Source organism: Camelus ferus, chromosome X (genome assembly GCF_009834535.1).
Source record: "Camelus ferus isolate YT-003-E chromosome X, BCGSAC_Cfer_1.0, whole genome shotgun sequence".
NCBI classification, from domain to species: domain Eukaryota; kingdom Metazoa; phylum Chordata; class Mammalia; order Artiodactyla; family Camelidae; genus Camelus; species Camelus ferus.
This window is the reverse complement of record NC_045732.1, coordinates 64,780,214-64,789,065: the sequence shown is the minus strand read 5'-3', so window position 1 is coordinate 64,789,065 and position 8,852 is coordinate 64,780,214. Positions and strand designations below refer to the sequence as shown.

The following is an 8,852-nucleotide window of genomic DNA, read 5'->3' as shown; positions in this document are numbered from 1 at the left end:
CAATTAAGGGTCTGGGAAATGAGGGAGAGTAGTTGCAGTGGTTGGTGATCACTAATACATCTGTCACACATTTCTATATTAGGCCTTATACAAATAGATGAAATATTTAAAGGCAAAAAATAAAATCATACTATAGAAATATATAGGTCAATGTATGTAAAGTATCTGTCATGAGAAAAGCCTTTCTGAGTATGTAAAAAGAAAAAAAAAACAGAAATCAAAATGAAAAAGAATGACAGATTTTCCTGCATAGAAGTTAAAAGTGTGTCAAAATAAAATAAATAAAAATTTAAAAAGAAAGAAGTAGGAAACTACTTCTGCATATATGACAAGTTAGTAATATTAATGTGTAAGGAGTTCTTAAATCAGTAACAAAGGAAAGCATCCCAATAAAACTATGGAAAATTGGCATATTAAAAATATTGCTCTCAGTAATTATCAAGGGAATGAAAATTTTAAAAAGATATTAGCCCCCACCTCTACACTGTCAGAAGAAAAAATGTAATACACAGTGTTGACAAGAACATGGGTAACTTTCATTAATTACTTCTGGGGAGTGTATTTGGTACCATAATTTTGAAAGGGAAAGTGGCAATATATATCAAAATCCTTAGCATTGTGTGTACATTTCAAATAGAAATTCAATTTCTAAGAATATTATCTTAGGAAAGTTCTCAGATAGGTATAAAAAGTTATATGCATATGTGTGGACTGTTTGATATTTACATCTATCAGTAGGTGATACAAATTATGTTGATGCACACTTAGTGGTATTAGCCATATATTATGAAATGAAGAAAAGCAGGTTACAGAACAACATGCATAAGCCCCCCTCTGCAAGCTTTTTTTCCCCTCACCTCAAGTTCCTTGAAAATGGACCTTTGTTGGGGACCACTCTCATACTGGGTTTTTTTCAAATGGCTCTTTCAGATACTTGATGTCTTAGCTTAAGTGTCACCTCTTCAGAGAGGCCTTTCCTGAAAATCCCATTTATATTAGGTTCCTCTATCATTCTTAATTACAGTGTAGTATTTACATCTCTCATAGCACTAATCACAGTCTGTAATAATTTTTGTTGCCTATTTCTTCCACTAGAAGGTAACTTTGGTGAGAGTGAATTTATCTGTACACAGGTAAATCCCTAGCAATTAACACAATGCCTGGTGAATAATAGGAATTTCGTAAAAGTTTGAGAGGTTGAAGGAAGGAAAGAATGGAGGAAGGAAAGGGGAGGGAGGAAAATTCATATAAAAAAAGTCTGGAAGGATTTATGCAAAAATACTGACAATGGTTATTTCTGAAAAGTGAGATAGCCAATGATTTTAATTTATTTCCACTGGACAACTCTACTTTTTTGCTGTAATGAGTTTGTGTTACTTTTAATAAGCAGAAAAAGAAACACAAAGTATTTTTATTTTGATAAGAGGAAAGGCTGTGAAAAATAATGAAGACTTGAATTAAGGTAGTGACAGTAGGAATGGAAAGGAAATGGTGAATGTTCCTAGAATTAGAAGGAACAGGATTTACAGGAGCATGAGAAGGAGTTGATGATACCAGTCATACTCTAAGAGATATAATACAATTGGAGAGTGCTTCACAGTTTCTTCCCCTCTAATATGATTCTCCTCTAAATTCTTCTTTTCATATCATTTTGGAGGAAATGATACAACACATTTTGTCTTTTTTATTGAAGTATAATCAGTTTACAGTGCTGTGTCAATTTCTGGTGTACAGCACAATGCTTCAGTCATACATAAACATACATATATTCATTTTCATATTCTTTTTCACCGTAAGTTACTGCAAGATATTGAATATAGTTCCCTGTGCTATACAGAAGAAATTTGTTTTTCATCTATTTTATATATAGTAGCTAATATTTGCAAATCTCAAACTCCCAATTTATCCCTTCCCAACCCCTTTTCCCCCAGTAACCATAAGTTGTTTACTATGTCTGTGAGTCTGTTTCATAACACATTTTGTCTGGTCTAGAGTAGTGGCACTATAGATAATAAGAGGACAGATTGGGGAAAGTTATGGAGGACCAAGTCTTAGGTTTTAGTTACTGTGTGTGTGTGTGTGTGTGTGTTTGTGTGTGTTGAATAGGGGTCAGAGGTAGGAAGAGGAAGAAGTCTTTGATTATTGTAAAGTTCTAACTATTTCCACTGGGCAGATAGTGATAATATTTTCTGGAAAAAAGTATAGAAGTAGAAGTTTTTCTGATCTCTTTGTTTTAGGAGAGGAGGCTGTATTACCTCAGTTTGCAAAGTGATGAGTTAGAGGCAATGATGTCAAGCTTCTGGCTTGAGCAGGAGATGCTATTGACTTGTGATAGGGAACACAGGAGGAGGATACAAATTGGGAATTTTGTTCCCTTTGGGACATTGAAGTATAAGTGTTTACTGTTGTAAACTTCTAAAACAAAAAAGTAAGTGATTCAAAATCAAATTTATTCACGAATAGCAGAGGAATTACAATTCAGAAGATGTAAATTATGGAAAACCACAGGCAGGCAAGTTGGAGAACAAAGGAGAGGAGTATTCTTTTACAGAGGAAAGGAGGAAGTTGAGAGGGGCTGTTTTGAACAAAGTTTATTAGAAGAGAGAGAGAGATTTTGTGATTGTGGTGTTTTCTCATTGGCTGTGCTGTTGCTGGGCAAGAAGAAAATCTTTTTTCCCTACTGAGGTATGTAAATTAGGCTTCATCTTGCTGAGGTATGCAATACTTAAAGTATACTTTAAGTGATAAGTGGTATGTGTTTTAGAGCCCTCCCTTCAGAGCTTCCCAACTCCATTTTGAATGAGGTTTTCCTTTATTCATTTTCACACTATTTAGTTAGATCTGTGTATCTGCAGCTTAAGGAAAAATTGGAGCCTGGAAATATTGATCATCAGCGGTCATCAGGCTGTAGGTGTTAAATGAGATAGAGATGTTTGGAGGTCACAACATTTAGCCTGACCTTCCTTGAAAAACCTTGAATCTTTTCCTGTCTCCCTAATAATTTCAGATGCTTGCAATTGTCAAACTACCACACTGTTGAAAGTATCTAACAAAGCAACTGGGCCTGCGATGGACTACCATCTCTGTTCTGTTCAAATAATATTTGTGATTCCTGAGATTTGTTTCACTATTCTTCCTTCTGATTTGATTTCTTTTAGTTATCTAACATATGCAATTGGAAAAAAGCCAGAGTAATATTTCAGTTCCTTTTTGAGTTCTGAAATCATTCTGAAAAATTGAAATAAAAGAAATAAATCATCCATCTAACTTAGAAAATAGTTCTTGGTCCACATGCATATGGTTAATAATATATGATTTCAGTAGACATAAAGTAAGAAAAATTAATTTTATTACTGGTAAAAAAGTTAGCTTAGTGCTTCCAATCCTGTACTATAGGTTATATTACATACATTGCACTCCCCAGACGAGGACTCCAATAGTGAGAAGGAAAATTTTCCAAGGAGTGCAATAAATACTAAAGAATTAGTAAGGAATAGAGTTTCAGCAATAAAAAGCCTGGCAAGAAGTACAGGTGATATTTTCCTTTCATGTAGCTTCCTGCTCCTTATTCCACCTGATGTTTATTAGAAGAAAATCATTCCATTCATTTCCTGATGAAGAGTAATTTAGTTTAATAACATTTTCTCTTTTATTCATTGATTGTCAGAAAAATATATTTGAAGCAAATAGTTCTTACATTTCTCTAGTTACAGAATGCTTGTGTCCCACTTCCCCACTTTTTTTTTTGATGGCAATTGTCTTTGCTCAGTTCTTCGAGCACAACCCTAAAGGTCAAAGATTGCATTGAACAAGTGCAGCCCTTCACCCTCCACTTCCACTTAGACCTCAGAGCCTGTCAGAATGATTGGGAGGAGGCATTTAGTGCCACATATAAGAGACATTACATGACCCATTCTCTGTGAGACCTTTCGGACCTAGCAGCCTAGATCATATTTTCTGAAGATGTAATTTTTAAGTCATTATATCCCAATGAATTGCCTTAGCCTTATATTGAATCTATAAATTGGTCAAAAACAACTAGGAATTACTAAACCAAAAATACTTCCTTGGTTAATTTTTCCTTATTCCAGAATTATCTTATTTTTTTCCCCCTCGGAATGTTATTCCTGGATTTGGGGTTCTTATTACAGTAAAAAATTTGTTATCTGGGAAATTGGATAAATCGTTGTGAGATAAACATTCCACTGGTCCAGGAGATAATTCATGTTGTACCTGGCTGTTTTCCCTTTATAATTCTCCTTGTTCATTTTGCTAAGACTTATTAAGCAAATAAAACAACAGAGAGTACAATTTGTTTTTTCTCCTCCTGCAAGTCCCCAATCAGTTGAGCCAACTTTGAGTTAGATTAATATCTTTCTAATAGTGAAATGATAACTATAAACATTAGTTCATTCTTTTATCATATTTAAAAACTGTCAATTATAAAGTACAGTGAGGAAGGACTGTTCTGCAATTAAAAGGTATTGTTACTGCATTATAGTTACATTCTTAAAAAGCACCTCACTTTCTCTTCATTTTAATTAAGTAAAGGAATTATTTAAGCCCTGCTTTCCCAGAGTGATGAAGGTGTACTACTAAGCAAAGGGGTACTTACTTCCCATAAATAATTTTAGTACATCTCTTGGATTGCTAGATCTTATCATAGATTCATGGTCAAGTTTGAACCACATCACTATCAGATATTCAAAATCAATCTGAACAACATTAAGCCTTCATTTGGAAAATGCTAAGTGACTTAACATGCATAGTAGTGGTGGCCTTCATTTGTTAATATACTTTGTGCTTCCTGTAAAGGTGACCTTTATCATCAGATTATACACCATAGAGCTTGTTCTAGTTCTCAATTCAAAGGTTTAGGCTAGATGTCTGCTCATTCAAGAGGCTCAGAATAGCCACAGCAAATAGATTTATTCATTTGATCATTAATGTATATTTTAAGTGTTACAACATGAAGCAAAAAATCCAAGAAAAGTGTACTAAAAGTTAAATTCCTATTGTTAATGAGTCATATTGTCTATTGAAGACACTAATTTCTCTATAGGGTGCAGTCTTGGAGCCTTTCAGTCTAATTAGAATTCATTTCCATATTTTTCATCAATTCTTTCTTCAGCTGAAATCTTCTCAAATGACCTTTTTTTCTTCACTTATGACTCATCCAAAGACTTTATTTTTCCCCAAACAATCATTCAAGCACAACTGCATTTTTCCAGTAAACACATTCTAAGAATAAATCACCTTGTTGGTGAACATCTACTAAATGGGAGGAAGACATTGACTGTACTAAGCTTGCTTTCAGTGTCACACACACTTTCTGCATACCTCTGAGGTGGTTAATTCTATGTGGGAGGCATGTTTCTGGGGCCTCTAAAGTAAGAGAGTTGAGTGTGTGCTCACGAGCTTGCAGTTGGATTAACTATATTTGCAGTTATCTAGTGCACATATGAACTGGATAGAAACATCTACTCCCTTGTCTGAAAAAAAAAAAAGGCAGTGGAGGGGTGTAATGTTGTCATCGTTCTATACAGAGTTCCAACATGGAAAACTTCCTACCCATAACTGTTCCTTTGAGACCATCAAAGCAATTTAAATATGCATAGCTCCTGAGGCATAGCTCAGTCTGACTGACAGAGTGCTTTGCCCGTTCTCATTCTGGGTCATTCAGATGAATTTCAAAACTGTCTCTGGAAAGTTTTATCAGTGTTCAATAGTATATGCTCATTACCAGACAACAATTTTTATTCGATCTTATCCTCTGACCTCTAGGTAAGAGGCTGGTTTGTTGTCAACTGTCAAAAGGAAACTTCTGGGTGGGTTTATGAGGGCCTGTGGGTAGTCTGAATGAAACAGCAAATAAAGGAATAAATACCTCTCCCTTCCCCAGAAAGATTGCAGGGGGATCATTTGCTCTCTTCTGCTATGCTTGATGGGATGATATTGTGCCCTGTGAAAATGTAAAGAGAGAAATCAAGATGATTAATACTGAGAAAAGAAAAAAAAGAACTTGTATATTGGAAGTTCTCAGTCATTTTTCAGTTAGTTTATTTTACAAAATTTGACAAATGGGAAATTATATGAGAGATGAATCTGAAAGCTTAATGAGTTTCTAGTTACCAAATTATAACCAAATTTATAGTGGGAAGGAAATAGGGACTTTTGCATATATCCTATCTTTCTAAAATTGTGAGGGCTTTTGTTTGTGTATCATTGTGGTTGGAAATGCTGTGACATTTACCTTCATGTTACCAGAAATGACACATATTGCTCTTCTTCAAGACCCTGTTATTAGTGGTGAAGTTTATATAACTCATCTTGAAGTTTTCCATATTGTCTCTCTTTCCCCCTCTATTGAGTGTTTTAATGCTTCAACAATGCTGGAGAAGATTGCAGTGCACATTATTACTCTGACATCAATTAATCACTGAGTCTTGTTATTCAGGGCTGGCTCCACTTTTCATATCCCAAACAAAGTCAAATAACCGATTTCAGTTTGAAGACATTAAGCAGATGGATTCACTGCGACTTAAACGAAAAAAGTTAGGTGGCTAATTAAACACAACGAGAAAACTGAGATTTGAGTTAAAGCTTTGCCCAGACTCCGACATCATCTTTACTGAGTTATGATATGCACAAGCTAATAAAAATCTCATTTGACAAAAATCATATCAATGATTCTCCATAGTGAACGTAGATGTCAAAGATGCTAACCCAGGGAAACTGCCAAAAGCTTTAAATTCTTTTCGTAGACTTGCCGTTCATAATTATAGTTCAGCATCTTTCACAGGTTAAGACTCTTAGACTTTTGAAACTCTGTTATTGTTATTCTGCCACCTTTCATTCTAAGTACCATTTTCAAGTTAATTGACCTAGTTGTGAAAAACAAACTACTTACATTTTTTTTTCATTATGTGTTTGGACTGCCATACACATAGAGCATGTCCCTTTACAAAACACTCCATGAACACCAGCAATTATTGTTGTTCTTGAAATCTGAAATTTAAGGTGGGAAATTTAAGTAAAGGAACTTGAAGAGAAATTGCTCCTCTATGCCAGAACATGAACTGAAAGTGATCATGTAGAACATTTCAGCAGTCATCTTCCCTAATGCCACGCAAACAGTGATGCTTTTGTTAAAGAGACTGTTTCTGAGATTTGTATAAGAGAAAAAGAGTCTATAGAAATTTCAAGGAAACTTTTCAAAACCAGTTCAATTTGACAGTTATCAAATGCCCATAATACAAAACTGAATAAGTCACAATTCTTACCCTTGAGGAACTCAGAACCCGATAGAAGAATCATTAAAAACAAAAACAAAACCAAAAAACGTCTATGAAAAGTGCACTCCCTACCCTAGTACTCCTTAGCTCTCTACCCAGATTTATTTATTGTAGCATTTATGACATTCTTATATTCCATATAATTTATATTTTTGTCTCTCCACACTAGAATTAAAGCTCCATGAAGTTAGGAGGGTTTGTCTGATTTGTTCATGCTTAGTGCTTAGAGAAGGGTCTGGCCCACAGTAGAGAATAAAGGTTGTTGAATTAGTGAATAGATGAATGAATAGTAAAAAGAAGACTGTAATGAGTATTACAATAGGTGTGAAAATAAAGTGATTTTGAAATATATAGAGAAGATGAGAGACAGGTCAACTGTGACCCTGCTCAAATGTTAGCTATTGTGTAAAGCCATCACCCAAGTGGGCTTCCTTCTGATGTGTCTTTATTCTTTCACATCTCTTTTAGAACACTTGCTATATTGTATTATCATGATCTATTCACCTTTCAGTTCATTGGACTATGAAATCTCTAAAGATAGGGACTCTTTATCATTTACCCCCAATTTCCCATTATAGTGGTTATTAAATGAATGAGTAAGGGTATAGTAAGCCTGAGACTCAGAGCTTAGGGTTGGGCTGGGGATAAGAGGTGTGATCAAGGCAGACAAAGGTCATGGTCAAATTTGAGTGTAGACTACTTTTTCAAGAAATTTGACAATAATTTGGAAGGTTTGCAGGGGTCAAGCAGAACAGAAAGTTTTGGAATAGTTGCTGAGTAGATTCATTAGGGAAATAATTATTTAGCTGTGGAAAGAAATAATTGAAATTGGGGACCTAGGTGAAATTTAGTATCATGGGTATTTAGTGTACCTAATCAGAATGTTGATGTGTCTTCCTTGAAGTAACTTACATAAATTGGGAAGGAGATTTAAGGAAATGATTGGTTGGATTAATTCAGGGTTGGGATTCAGCACTGTAGGTGTAATACAAGGTCAAAGGAGTTAGGAAGTTCAGGGAATTGGTGGATGTAATTGAAATATTAGAATATAGGATTCTAGACAGGTAGCGAGGCTAATAAGGCATTGAGTAAGTTATTAAAATCTGATATTAGGGAACTATCAGAGAATTAGGAGGATTACAACTAAAGCAACAAGGAAATTCCATGTAATGATAAGGTCTAAGGTGAGGACTCAGGTGGAACAACAAAAGATATAAACCTTTCAAGAAATTAAGTTATTGGAGCATTATGAAGTTGCCTCTAAAGCTTATATTTTATTAATTTTGTATCTTATAATATCAAATCTACTTTTTAATCAGATGATGGTTTCTAAGTGAAATTTTAAAGCCCAATCTAAAACTTTCCAAAGGAATGGGTAAAAGCAGTAGGATACATTGACTAGGTCACTAAAATACTACAGAATTGATTAATCTGAAAACCAATAACTTGCATAATTCCCTTTGATTAAAAATCTTAATAAGTATCTACTCTGTTCTAGGGATTATGCTAGATGTTGATAATATGGTGACGAGTATCTTGTCCTCGAGTTACTTGTGC

General features: G+C 34.6%; 1 long non-coding RNA gene across 1 annotated transcript in view; it reads left to right on the top strand.

Moving 5' to 3' along the window:
- The first annotated feature begins 310 nt into the window (after positions 1–310).
- The window catches only part of LOC116662052, a 184,241-nt gene continuing 175,699 nt past the window's right edge, over positions 311–8,852 (top strand). The window contains exon 1 of the long non-coding RNA XR_004318030.1: positions 311–368. This is a non-coding gene — a long non-coding RNA (uncharacterized LOC116662052). The remainder of the gene's footprint in view (positions 369–8,852) is intronic.